Here is a 14,116-nt window from a genome sequence, read left to right as displayed (position 1 = left end):
GGTAACCAGGAGAAATTCAACTCCATTTCAAGAAAAGGGCCCTTAGAGAGCAAGTGTTAGGTGATGCAAGTGTTGTTTGTTCAGGGCACATGAAGCATATACATGTCCACACAGCTTCTCTCATTCATTCGCACCAAGGTAGCTACCTTTTCCAATGTGCTTGCAACAAACGTGGGTAGAGCCCTTCCCAAATCTTCGTTCATGAAGCCTAGCCATGATGATGAGCTACCTTTTCACACTCATACATAAGTGGCCACTTCATTCATCTTCATTCATGCACACTTAGAATTTTTATTATGTCTCTATTTAAATCACGAAGCTTGGGTTTTTGTAGAGGTTATTAGTTGTATGTTTCTCAGTCTGTCACTTCTGGTAATCATGTCTGGCAGCTGTACCGGATCACATGTTTTAAGCACGCTTCCTCAAGCTGGGACGCTCAGCAAGCTGTCCGTGGGCAAGGTGGTGATTCCCAAGCTGTGGCGTGGCCACCACGTGGCTGCAGTGTGGCAGTGCCTCGTGGACTCAAGGTCTGTCTTTCCCTAACAGTCACACAGTCCGTGCCCCGTGCTCGCTCCTGCCTGTGTGAAACCCAGCCCAAGTCCTTTGTTAGGTCCTTTAGGTTTGCAAACCTCTGTCTGCACACGGTTCTACCCCACCCCCGTGTCTGCTCCTATGTTTGGTGGAGTCCTTTGTCTGTTAGGGCTCGTGGGGTGAACAAAAGGTTTAAAGTTTTGCTCCATGGACAAATCTGGGAGTTGTATGTGAGATTTTTAAAGTGTCCGCATCTTCTACCTCTGCTTTCTCTTGAGCAGTCTCCCCAAATTTTTTTTCAAGCAGTCACACCAAGGATTCTACTTAAAAGAATCCTGCATAGTTATTTCTGTCATTTTCTTTGAATTTTAACTTTCTATGCCGGCTGCTTACCTTGAGTTCTCTGTAGCTTTAGCTTTTCTCCTTTCAAAGCTTTGCTCTGCCAGGTCTCTCATGTGCACAATACTTAGATTCTCAGAGCTCCACACAGTCCTTTGCTACGCGATATCCCAGTCATCTTTTTGCACTGGTATTCCATGTCCTTTGTTTAATGACGTTTTCTGCCTGCTTTTAGCTCGGTTTACAATGTCTGACTTTTTTTCAGAGAAAAGCATTCCAAGTTTTTAAAACAAACTCATTCGAACGCTACTGTAATTCTCCTTGTTACAAGGCAGTCTCTAGTCATCCCCGATACAGGGTTGTGCCCCACGTTGGGCGCCAGATAAAGCATATTAATATAATACAAACCACACAGACCCGGCTAGTTTGGGGGTTCACAGCCGAATCCTCTTTATTCAAGTCAGACAACACCTTATATATATGGGTGCAAAGTAACATATGACTCCCTTGACCAGTCACCAAGGGCATCTCACTGCCCATGTGTGTGGGAGTACTTGGGAACTACATCTCCCTGGGTGCTTTTCAGCACCCTTTCTGAAACCCAACTCATACAACCATGCTCATCCTGTAACGGGCTGATGATATTTCTATACTGCCTATTGCCATTAATGTGTTGGGAAAAGCTTTTTATTGTCCCCCACATTTCTGGCACCTTCAACCTCAGAGCTTTGGCTATATGAATTTTCTCCCTACAGTGGCAAGGAGCATCTCTGAATTCTTTCTGTGTCACTTGACCTTGCTTCCACTGGGCATAGACTTTCCTCTTTTGCCTTATTTCTAAGAGAAGATCCCTGCTGCACTGAGCCAGCCTTCTGCCTCAGCTGGTTGACTTCCAGTGTTTGGGAATTGCTGCTCCTGTGCCCTTAGGAGGTGATGTTTGAAAAGTGACCAGCACTGATGGACCCCAGCACCTGCAAAAACATTTTCCCAGGGGACCTTACTTACTGATTCCCTGAGCAGCCTGAAGTCTGCTCTCCTCATGTCCAGAGTTGAGGGTTTACTGGCACTTTTCTTCCTGTCAAGGAGATTTTAAGTGATTTTAAACTCAATCACTTCATGGTCACTGTGGCCAAGAGGCCACCAGTCTCCATTTTAACGAGATCCACTCTGTGGACAAGCAGCAGATCAAGGAGGGCATCTTTCCAAGTCAGCTCCTTCAGGATCTGTTCCATAAAGTTGTCCAGGTTTTTTTAGGAATCTTTTGGCCCAGGTTGTATTCAGGCTTAATTATTGAAATGTACTGAGTAAAGGTTTTAGTTCCTACCTAAAAATACCTACGATTTTGGCAGTACTCAATTAATGGTTGGACTTGATATTAGAGGTTTTTTCCAAAATAAGCTATTCTGTGATTCTTTGAGGCACAAAAAAATTTCTCATGTCCTGGCTTACCCACTTGTGGTTCCTAACCCTGTCTCATCAGATGCAGTAATGACTGCAGTTAATTTAGCTGTAGTGGATATAAAGTAACATGGTTAGTGCAAGCAGGCCCTGCAGTTGTTGCCTTTTGTGGGAGCAGCTGTGCAACACTGTCAGCATAAGCTATTATATGCAACTAACTCCAAGTGTAATTTTATAATAAAAACATAACTTAAAGCATTTGTCTGAGTTTTTTTAGTGTGTTTATTTTGGTCTTCATGTGTGTGTAGTCTGTTCTTCTCAGATGCTAGTAGAGATAAAATATCCCCTTTCACGGACATTGGATTCTATCACTGTGAGGTGTCTTTTGCACTGAGTATTCTTAACCTGGAAACTTTCAGTTGAATACTTGATGTATTCAGTGGAGTCTTGAATTCTCATCTACACAGTCAGGAAAAAATCCTTTGAGGATCCTAGAAGATCTGCTTAGTTTTTTCTTGGAATTCTGTTCAGACGGCTGAAAATCTGATTTTTTTAATGTTTTTATTCACCCTTTGTAACCAGATCGAACTGAAGTCACAGGTCAGGAGATTAACTGGTAATGTTATGTATCTTCTCTGAACTGGAAGGGAAAGAATGGCTTTATTTGGGACCTCTTTGCATGAGATGTCTTAACCTTGTTGTACCTTTTCCTATCTTTCCCATGCATATATTCAGCCAAGGAGTATTTTTCCTCCCCTTTGTGAAGGATAGAAGGCACCTGCGGTACAGAACTGCGAAGGATGTCTATACCTGCACCAGAAAACCACATCTACTCTGTTTTCAGGAAAAAGTTATTGTAAACTGTGTTCTTATAGAGTGCTTGTCTGATATGAAACATTTCATTGGAATTGATCGTAAAGGGAACAAACAAATGCTGGTATTTATTCCATAATATAATCTGTCTTTCTGACATTAAACATTAAAAGCTGCTACTGTAATTCAACAGTAGTAGAGATTATTTTTAACATTTGAAATATGTTAATTCAATGCATTCTTTGCATGCTTTTTTTTTTTTTTGCATGTCTGGGGGGCTTTTAACACATTTGAAACTCCAACACAGAGAAAAAGTGTGTGTTTCTACCCCTATGAGTTGTCCCTAATTGAAGCTGTACTAAATACAGAGTACTGAACAGACAGGGTGCTCAAGGTCTTCAGGACAAAGTAATGTATTTACCACTACCAGTCAAGAAAGCTCAGAAATACAACAGTGAAATGCAGTCTTTAAAATAAACATCAGTGGGGAGGGAACAGAATTGTTCCTCCGTATATGGTGTTCCCGTGTCTTTCACAAACAGGATTCAGAGGACACTTGGAATAAAGCAGAGTATTCTTTGTAGACACTTGCATGAATTTCAGCAAGAATAACTCATCCCAATGTAGGATTGATGAACGGTGTCCACTGGGACAGTGTATTTTGGAATGTGACCTCTTAGTCACTCGTGGTCTGAGGGAAGAGCTTAGGTTTAGTCCTGTAATCTTCTGTATCAAGAACAGTAGGATTCCTCCAACAAAATGCTTTGTTGGGGTGTGGTCATCTTATGGCCTTATTCTTGAAAATGACGTCGAAGTAATCATTAAAGAGCTATCTACTGACAAAGTTAGTAGGTTTTTATACTGGTTATGCAAGCAGGGTGGTACTTGCAAAGATAATGCCACTTCTGAGCTAAGTTTACCAATGAGGAAATAACCAGATACATAACAGGGAAAATATATTGTCCTGTGTAGAACATACTCTTAACAGAAAAAACATTGTCTCATGTAGAACAAATGTGTAACCAAACAAATCATAAAAATCCTATGCTGAACACCGGGGTTTAGCTTAAAAACAAACAACAGCAACAAAAAAAAAGTCATGTTGTAACAGAAATGTTCCTTTTTTTCTTTCAAATGTTTACTGTCATTTGGATTGCAAGGAAGCTCTCAAATTCTCTTGCAAAGGCATCTCAGTTCTGTGGTAGTCTGCTGTACACAGAAATACTGAGCTGTCAGAGCTAGAAAAACGATGGCTGAGCCAGCGAGGTTGCAACTGCGGCTACCAAGCCTTTAATTTTAATGTGTCTGAGACAAAATCTTTCTTTTCAAGGAACTTGACTAAACATTTGAGCTGTAGAGAGGAGGATCTTATAGTAGGAAGTTTTAGATGACTTTAACCTGTAGGCAATGACTTTAACCTGCAACATCTGATCAGGGGAAACACCACAGTGATTTGTCCTAATGGGTTCTTCCCTGCAAGAAAATGTAACTTGTTTCTGATAGTGTGTAGTGGTGTGACTCTCGTGTACAATTTTGTTACTGAAGAGCTGTGTCTAAATGGAGGACTATTGGTTCAACTGTCCCTTGTAAATCAGTGTAATTGGAACACTGAGTGGATGACAGAGCATTATTAAAGTACATGAAATCCTGTCCTATGCCTGCTTTCATCAGAGCCTGATGTCCTTGCCTTGGTCTGGCTCTGTCCGTCTAAACCATTATTGACTTTCAGCTTACTGTCTTTGCAAATCGTCTGACAAAACAGTGTGCAAGTCCTTCCTGATCCATTCAGTGCAAAATCACCTCAGCTAGCGCAAAGTGCTTCTATCAGTTGCTGTCTGGCTGTGCTGAGGCAGATTAGGAGTGTGCCATTCAGCTGGACCTGCTGTAGCAGCATCCTCCAGCAGGGAAGCAGGGGAGTTTCTCGTCACTTTCGGCCGTGCAGAACACTTCTTCCCAAGTGCTGGCAGCCAATTCATGCAGTGCTGTGGTAATGAGGGACTTACGGAGAGGTGGGACAAGTCTGCCAAAATTGAGGGTGCATTCACTTATTTAGGTTTCTGTAAGTGCTTGCCAAGAAGAGCTAATAGAAGCTTCACTAAATTTAGCTAGAGACCCCACCTCAGGATCCCTGGGCGCCTACATCGGCTGTCTTATGAAATTTCCGTGCAGGCTAGGACTCTGTGCTCCACGAGGTGCTCCGCTGTCCCTGAAGATGACCTGAGATACAAGCCTACCTAAGGTTTCAGCCTTGCAGAATTGAAGTCATTGCTGTATCGTGCTGCCGCTGCTGCTGTGCTGCCGGCCCGCAGGCAAGGTGGACAGCGGCCACTAGATGACAGTGTGACGCGCATCCCCAACCCGCCGGCGCCCCCTGAGCGCAGGCGAGCACCTGTATCACCTCCTCCTCCGTGCGACATCGCTGATTTCACACCTGCTAATTAAACACGGGTGAGCAGCTGCTTGGTAATTCAATACACAGCGCCACACAGACATCAAGCACAAGTATTCTGGGAGGGGAGGGGCTAAGTGACCGTCCTCATGTTGGTGTTAATTGGAGAGCAATTTTTCGTTAACTGAAATGATGTCTTCTCTGACACTGGACACCTTGCACCAGATTTGGACTCTGTTTAGTCCTGGTGTTCTAAAAATAACCCCTCCGCTCAGAACTTGGGTTCTGTGGCCCATTTACACCTTTTGGAGACAGGCCTCCAGTCAGAGATCCACACTCATATGCCCTCACAAGCTGGGAAGATTTCATCCCCTAAAGCCAGCCTTGTTATGATAAATTTCTCCAGTCCCTCTGTAATGAAGTGCTGGCCATTACTGGCTGTTTCTGGGAATATACGCTGAAGGACAAGAGGACCTACTCCTGCTTCTTGGAAGTCAGGGGAGGACTTGGGCTAAACTGAGGAAGTCGAGCATGCTCTTACAGGTCTGAAAGTGTTTTCCTCACTCTGGTAAGCAAGACAGGGGACTTTGCTAAAGAAGGTCAAAGACAGGCCTCTCTTCCTCATCCACTGGTTTGTTGAAACTGAGTCTTGGGGGTTGCTACCAGAGATTTTAAGTAAATGAAGAGATGACATCTGTGACTTTAGCCAAGCCAGCTTGAGCACCCGGAGTGACTCAGGTGCAGCTGTTTGCTATGTGTGTATGCAAGTGCTGCCAGGACATGCCACTATTACCCCTTCCCACGGGTATAATGCTGCCTCTGGTGCCTCTGTCTGTATCTGAAATGGTCAGGTGACAGGTGTAATGCTGCCTTCTCTGTACTGCTTATGAGCAGTGATCTTGCCATGGCAGAAGAGGTCTTGCTGTATGTGGGCTTCTCATTCTTTTGGGTTTGGGTTGCTTTGTGGAGGTTCATTTGGTTAATTACTTCAGTGGTTTTTCTGATGTGTTCTGTCTGTTGTCTAAGTCATCTCTCTAAAAGATCCAAAACCAGCTGAATAAATGCTTGTGCTGCTATCAAGGAGCTTCCTCCTGGAAGGAGGAAAAGGGAACTGTGTTTGTAATGTCGATGTACATTCCCTGTCCAGTGGCAGGTAGATAACCTTCTTCCCTTTCAAGATGCTTGCACACATCTGTCCCTGCTCTAGCTTCCAGACACACCATGAACATGAGTTTTATTACCAGTTTTGCCAGAGGACAATGAGAACACACTTGCCTTCGTAACATATGGGGCTCACTGGCTTTGCTGGCTGCCTCTTCCACTAACAGTTTCTCTGCTGCAAAATTAGTCAAAATGACCATTTGCAGGTATCCACAGCCCAAGAGCGTGGCCAGTGTGGAGGGCTTCTGAGCACTGTTCCAGTACTCTGCTGCCAGCTGGGTGGTACTGACAATCAATTTGCTAAGTTGCTTGAGGTCTAGCCTGCAAAGATCCTGAATTCAGCTGAAGGCTACAGTAAAAGTAGAGACTGTTGAGTATTTTGCATGGGCAACTGAAAAACAGAGACATCTGTTTTTAGAAACCCATTTTTAAATTATCATTCTTTAACTGAAAAATTTAAAACTTGTAAAGTGAGAATAGAAAAGTCCTTGGCTCCCGACATTCAGAGGGAAAATGTGTGAGGGGATTTGGTTTAGGCAAGATCTGGTTTAGCGCTAGAAAGGATGTCTGGACAAAACCCCAAAAGCTGGATGAGATCTGCTTGTCATTAGCAGTGTCCCAGGCATAGCTAGATCCCTCTTGGAGCTGCAATTTTCTCCTGTGTCATTGCAGAAGGAAGAGGAAGATGATGGATGACTGGGAAGGGACCAGCCAAAATCATTTCTCATGCATCACTAACAACAGTTAAAACTATTACAGCAAATGATTTCAGGATAGGTGCCTGCTGCAGAACCAGATAGAGCCACCTAGCACACCCAGCAGTTCTGTGCATTTGCAGTAAGAGCAGTGTCTTCCCTCCAGGTTAGCCTGTATTGACTTCCTCATTTCATTTTAATTGCTACTACATTGGCAGATCTGTGCTTGTCTGAGCTGTGCAGGATAAAATTTATAGGGAGAGAAGAGGAAGAGAAAGATGAGATATAACCCATTTTACTGCAGGATTGCTACTCAGCAGCCCGAGATACGGCCTGCATACCCTGGGCTTTGTATCCCATGATGCCAGCTTTCAGCTGTCACTTTATAGTATGAGCTTTTTACAGCAGAAATTACACGTCCTCACAGTCTGAAAATGCCTGGTGTACACAGAGATGCCCCCTTGCTCCAACGAGTGCAGGCAGTCTCTTTGGCACCATAGGAATCTCACCTGCCTGCTGTTCCTCAGCACCGTGCCTGCATAGTAGACACAAGTGCTGCAGGGCAACCCTTTGCCATGCTTTGCCATGCTGCATTCAGCCTGGGTAGTCCTGGAACTGATGAGATTTTGCAGTGACTTCTAAGGGGTCTCTTAGTTCACAAGGGTCCTCATGGAAAAGGACCTAGCCATGAAGGCCTCCTGCAACCCACCCCAAAGTCTTAGGCCGGTGGTGGAGACAGGTGTTGTATCACCTCTTCATAGCATCCCATCCACCACATGATCCTGGCAGGTGAGCTCGGATGTCTAGGCATAAGGTGGCAGTTGGCTTGAATTTGACTGAAACAGAGGTGTGCAGATCCAAAGATCTGTGTTCTGCACTGTGTTCTGCAAAGAGTAGCTTGCCTCCTGTATGTCAGAGTCCACTGGAAGAACAGGCACAGATAGGATCCCTCAATGATTTGAATTGCCTATGAATAAAGGAATTCCTTGTGAATAAGTGCAAGTGTTGTTTTGAAAGAGGGAGAGGATAGCAGAGAAGAAAAGGGCAGAAAAACCCAGAGACTAATGAAAACTTAGCTTGTAGCCTGAACCAGTATTGCAGCATGACTCTGAGAAACGTGCATAAAATATATTTGGACAGCAGAGGAGTGTTCATGGTGTTGAGCAGATAATGTTTTAATTGCTTCCTCCTGTTCACAGAAAAGGGGCTTTGTAAGTACACAGGACACATCCCTGATATCTCCTCCTGGCTGGAACAGTGCTTGGGACGTTGTGTTTCAGATTCATTCACATGTACTTGAGTCAAAACAGCAACATTTGTGGTTATCAAGTAGAGGATTATAAGTCAGTTCAGCACTAATCTCCAAAGGAACAGTGAAAATAATTTCAAGAAAGGATAAAGTCTTTTTCCTTTGTCCTCTTCTAACAGAGAGCAGAACTGGAATTTGGAGAATTTTTAATAGCTGTTTCTATTTCCTAGTGTGCTGTGACTTTAGGTCCTGTAAGAACAGAGTGCCTACTGGAATCATGCCATTACAAGGCTTTGTGGTCAGTTTGGAATATTTTTGTAAGAGGACAGAATGATTAGATGAATTTTCAGTGTTTATTTTAGCTCAAATTCCTCATAAAGGTTTAGCTAGAAAAGCAGAAGAGAAAGAGTTAGCTGGGGCACCTCTAGTTTTATATCAACATCTGGTATTTTAACCAACATCAAAAACTGACTGCTGAGAAGGATGAAATCTGTCAGCAGTGAGGGACCAATCTGGGGTATGAATCACCTCTGAATGCAAACTCTAAAATGGAGCGCTTTGGAAAGGTGAGGAGATGAACAAGACAGTTCCTGATTTTGCCAAAGTCCACCTATATTTGCTAATAGAAGGAAAAAATCAGGAATATATGAGAATTCTGCCTGCATGCATATGTCCACTCGTGTACAAGAACCAATCAGCTTAACCTCTTCATGCCACCTCTCCAACTTCCATAAGGATTCTGGGAACATTCAAAATCTGTTACAGATGGCTTGAGAGTGGTGGTAATTTCAAGGTATGTGCAGGTGACTATGGGGATGCCATTGGTCAGGAAAGACGGCAGACGTGACATTTACACCTAGACTGCATGTCTAAAACAATGGAACAGCTTCTGCAGCTCCTGGCTGCCAATAAACTATGGCCATAGCAGCGTAGCATTTCCATTGCGCATCCTTGTGGTGCCCAGCAATCAAAAGGAGTACTTCTAATAAAACTTTAAACTGATGATGAGCATTTTATAGCCTACTCAGTTGATCTTAGCTCAGTTTAGCTCCAAGGCCAAATTCAGTTACCATGGGGGAGGGTTGGGGGGGAAACCTGCTAAAAGTTCTAGTCTGCTCTCATCTGGTGTAGTCCATTGCAAAAGCTACAAATGAGAGCCACTAAGGGATGCCATCTGATGTTCCTGATTCCTACAATTTCACTTGTGCTGTTCCTCAGTGCTCTGGTCACTTCAAGCTGGATTGCAAGACACTGTAAGCAGGCCTGGGAACATGAAAAAATTCAGTTCACAAGAAGTATTTATGTAGAAATACAATTTCCTATCCAGCATCGAGTCACAGGAATCCCAGAGGCTCTGGGTTTTCTGGTCCATTATCGTGGTAAAGCAGGTGTCCTTGGCACAGGAACCAAAACAAAACAGAAGAGGGTAAGAAGTTAAGTCCTATCAGTTGTCTCCTTATAAATTAGATTGTCTTTCTCTGTTTGATCTTAAAATCTTTATTTACATATCATGCTAAACACAGCCAAAACACAGCTCTGTATCATGTTGAACCCCTACTGAAGAAGAATAGGCAGAAAAACAGCAGTTAGAAAAGGAAGTGTAGTGGGAGCCCTGACATGTACCAGTGTACAAATTTAATATTTGAGCGTGTATGTATCACAGTTCCCTATGTGTCCACTGATGACCCGGTTGATCCAAGCCACTGACATATATAAGTTTTAACACCGCTGTGGTAACAGCGTATCTTACTTCTAAGTGTGCAGCTGAACCACCCAACTGGAAAAGAGATAGTGTTGCATGCAGTGGGGTGCCCCACCTTGGTGATGACAAGTTCAAGCAAATTGAAGCAGAGACTGTTTCCTCAAATGGATGAAGCTTTGTAGGTTATCACTGAAACAAGTTAAAAATACAATTTCGGTGGGCTTTCAGTAGCCCACAAGAGGGTGAAAGACTTCAAGAAGATTCATGTACTGTATCCTTGTAATGTAACATTTTTAACACCCGGGAGTTCTGTTCTAGGATGTCACTGTTCAGTTCAGTATTCAGTCTTTTCCTACTCTGCCCCAGACACCGGCCCTTTTTACAGTGGCCACATGAGGCCACACAAACATGTCTTCCCTAATTCAGAATTTTATTACTTCCAAGCACAAATTTTATCATATTATTATTTCATTTTGGAAAAATTCACCAATTTCTCTGTTTATCGCTGTGGCTTATTCAATGGCCTAATTAGCTGTGAGATCTGGGTCTCTAATCCCTTGCCTGGCTCTGACCTTGAAGGATTTTGGGTAAGAAAATTTTTGCTTTTCAGCTTGCATTTATCTGTCAGGAAAACACTAATGTTGAATTTTTTTTCATTGTGGCTTTATAGGAAGAACCACCTTTAAGTTCTTGTGCTGCATGTGAGAGAAAGAATAAGAAACCAAATTATGCTAGGTTCTTCCCTTTGGGACAGAAAGATCCAAGTGGACCAGAACTTTATAAACTCGACTAAAATTTTTCTTTCTCATTCTGCCTGTGAAATAACAGGCCTGAGAAACAGTATCATTCAAAACCAGGACAGCATAAGTTATTAATTATCATGATAATGCTAAAAAAATAATAGTTTTTACTGGTGGCCATGACGTTGCAAAGGACCTTCAAATGCTGTTACATACCTCTTTGCACACACAGTCAGAGTTTCTACATCCTCATCACTGGGAATCTGAGCATCTTAGATTTGCAGTATTTGCTATATTTGCAGTGGACATAATCAGCAAAATTCCCACTGCAGGATATAATGCAGGTGTATTTTACATACTGTTGCACATGCAGGCACATTCTAATGTGATTCCAAAAGTACCAAGGCTTTTATCTATACTGTCTCATTGGGTATAGATACTGGCCTTAAGGCAAGAAAACAGCAGATAATAACAGGATTCTAGTTTTAATTTTGGACTCAAGCCTACAAAGATGTAGAAGAGGCTACAGAAGAGACACCAGGGGTATTTTAGAAAAGTTGTGTGCTGAGGGGCTCATCGGTCCTTGTGCACTCAAGGGATATCCATGCACCTGACACTTAATAGACAAAACGTTATGAAACTGTTTTTTCAACAAAAACCTGGAGAAACACGATGATTAGACCAAGGACTTCCATGACTAAAACCAGAATCTTCCAGGTCCCAGTGAAATGCCTGGTTTGAAGTCTGTATTTTATCAGATGCATGGGGGGAAGCTCCTGTGGGAGGCCACTCTGTCAGAACAAGATAAAACCTAGCACGGGCCAACATGGTAGTGGCTCAGAGTGAGGCAGAGTTACATACACAAGGAACCGCAGTCTGACACAGAGACAAAATATCACTAACCAGCTGAGTTACCAGCTTGTGAGCTTGCCTGCTCTTCTAGGGACAGAAAGAGAGCATCAACCGTGAGCACCTGACGGACTGTATTTTGCATCTGAGTGAGACAACTGCCATTTGAAAGTGCTGGTGATGAAATAAAAGTAGCAAGACACATGATACTCACTGCCCCACTCTGTGCACTGTTGCTGTGAAATGCTGGCAAGACACGTACATTTTCATCTCCAGAACTCTCTTGAAGATACTGCTTTCATAGTTTGGTAGTGAGTTTTATGACAGCTGCAAATTTATCTTCTTGTCATCTGTGGTGTACTTCTTGCAACCTTCTTTCCTGGTCATTGACTCTTCCCCTGCTTTCACAAGCAGTGAAGTCATTGGCTCCCATCAGTCAAAATGACCCCCAGTTTCCCCTGCAGCTTATCCAGTGCACAGTTATTGCTTGCTGCCACTGAAAATCCACAACCCACTGGACTTCTAGACTTTTAGATCCAGGTTGCCCTCTCAGTAGGCACTGTTTATGAAACTGCAAGTGGCTAAGGGAAAGCTGGAATTGAAGCAGGCAGTCAGAGTGCAGTGTGCACACGCTTGTTAGGGTGTGAAGCAGAGCCTATATAATACAATTGGCAATGGAGGGAGGTGGTGCAAGGAATGAGGTTGGCACTTCCTCCTTTCAGTACTTACTGGTTCACTGATGCCTTTTTCAGCAGCTCGGCCCTCACGGCCTTTGAAACAGACTGAAAAGGTACTTCACCAGTGTAAACATACAAGAATTGCAGGGCTGGGGCAGATATATGAGGGCTGTGGTGTAAGACAGCAGAGAAGATGGACATGTACTGGCAGAGGGAAAAGATGGAGGAATGCCATGGGCATGGCAGGAGATGAAACACTTAGAGGAAAACAAAAGCAGGTGGGAGATGAGAGAGATGGTGCAATTACCATGGATGAAATCTGAGGAAAGGCCACAATGCCATAGTAAGAAAGGCAGCACAGAATGAAAATACATGATGTGTGTGACTCATGCATCTGTACCAGGGAAGGAATGCAGCCATGCCATGGGGCTTTCACTTGAGATGTCAAGACTGGCCTGCTTCCATGAAAGGGCTGAAAGCAACGATGACAGGACGAAAATTCCCCGTGGTATGGACAGATCGAGACACTTGTCTGGAGTGAAGGGCCTTGAGGAGAATCCCTATGAGGAGCGGCTCATAGGCTCACTTTCAGCCTGCAGGAGACTGAGGGAGACCTCATTGCAATGTACAAATTCCTCAGGAGGGGAAGAGAAGGCACAGGCACTGATCTCTGCTCTGTGGTGACCAGTGACAGGACACGAGGGAATGGGCTGAAGTTGTGCCAGGGGAGGTTTAGTTTGGATATTATAAAAAGGTTCTTCACCCAGAGGGTGGTTGGGCACTGAACAGGCTCCCCATGGCAGTGGTCACAGCGCCAAGCCTGACAGAGTTCAAGAAGCACATGGACAATGCTCTCAGGCACATGGTGTGACTCATGGGGATCTCCTGTGCGAGGCCAGGAGTTGGACTCGATAATCCTTGTAGGTCCCTTCCAACTCAAAAGATTCTGTGATTCAGTGAGTGAGATGACAACACGGCACCCCGTGGGCCTCCTCCATATGGAGCTGGAGCCTGGCTGGAGGACGCTCCTGGCAGTCCTCTACAGGCCTGACAAAGGCGGAAGGGGAAAAACTAGAAGGAAAAAGACTCCAGCCCTGCGCCTGGGGTCCGCAGCTTCCCAAAGCTGGCAAAAAGAGTAACGCGATCGGTGACCGAACGCCGGCCTAGGGCATGCGCCGGGCTGCTCTCTGCCGCTCCTTCCCCATAAAAGAGCTGATTAACGCGTGTCGTCCGGGTCAGGCCGGCGCTGGGTCCCGTTACCTCGGCCGCTTCCTGCCCGCCTCCCCACCCCCGGCGGCCGCCGCCCGGCCCGGCCGGGCCGCGGCCGCCCTCGCGGGAGAGCCGCCGCCCTGCCGGAGAGTTTCCTCTTCCTCCAGCGGCGCGCCGGGCGGGAGGAGGAGGAGAGGAGGAGGAGGAGGAGGAAGGGGCCGGGCGGGAAGGCTCCAGGCGCGGCCGCCGCTGGTGCGGCAGGGGCGGGGCGGCGCGGGAGGGCGGCGCCAGCGGCCGGCGGGGCCCGGAGTCACCGTGTCACGGCGCCCGGGAAGCCGTTGCCGCCGGATCGCGCCCCCGCAGG

This window comes from Manacus vitellinus, unplaced genomic scaffold (genome assembly GCF_001715985.3).
Source record: "Manacus vitellinus isolate BGI_N305 unplaced genomic scaffold, ASM171598v3 scaffold_9_pilon, whole genome shotgun sequence".
Lineage (NCBI taxonomy): Eukaryota > Metazoa > Chordata > Aves > Passeriformes > Pipridae > Manacus > Manacus vitellinus.
This window is presented reverse-complemented; position numbering follows the sequence as displayed.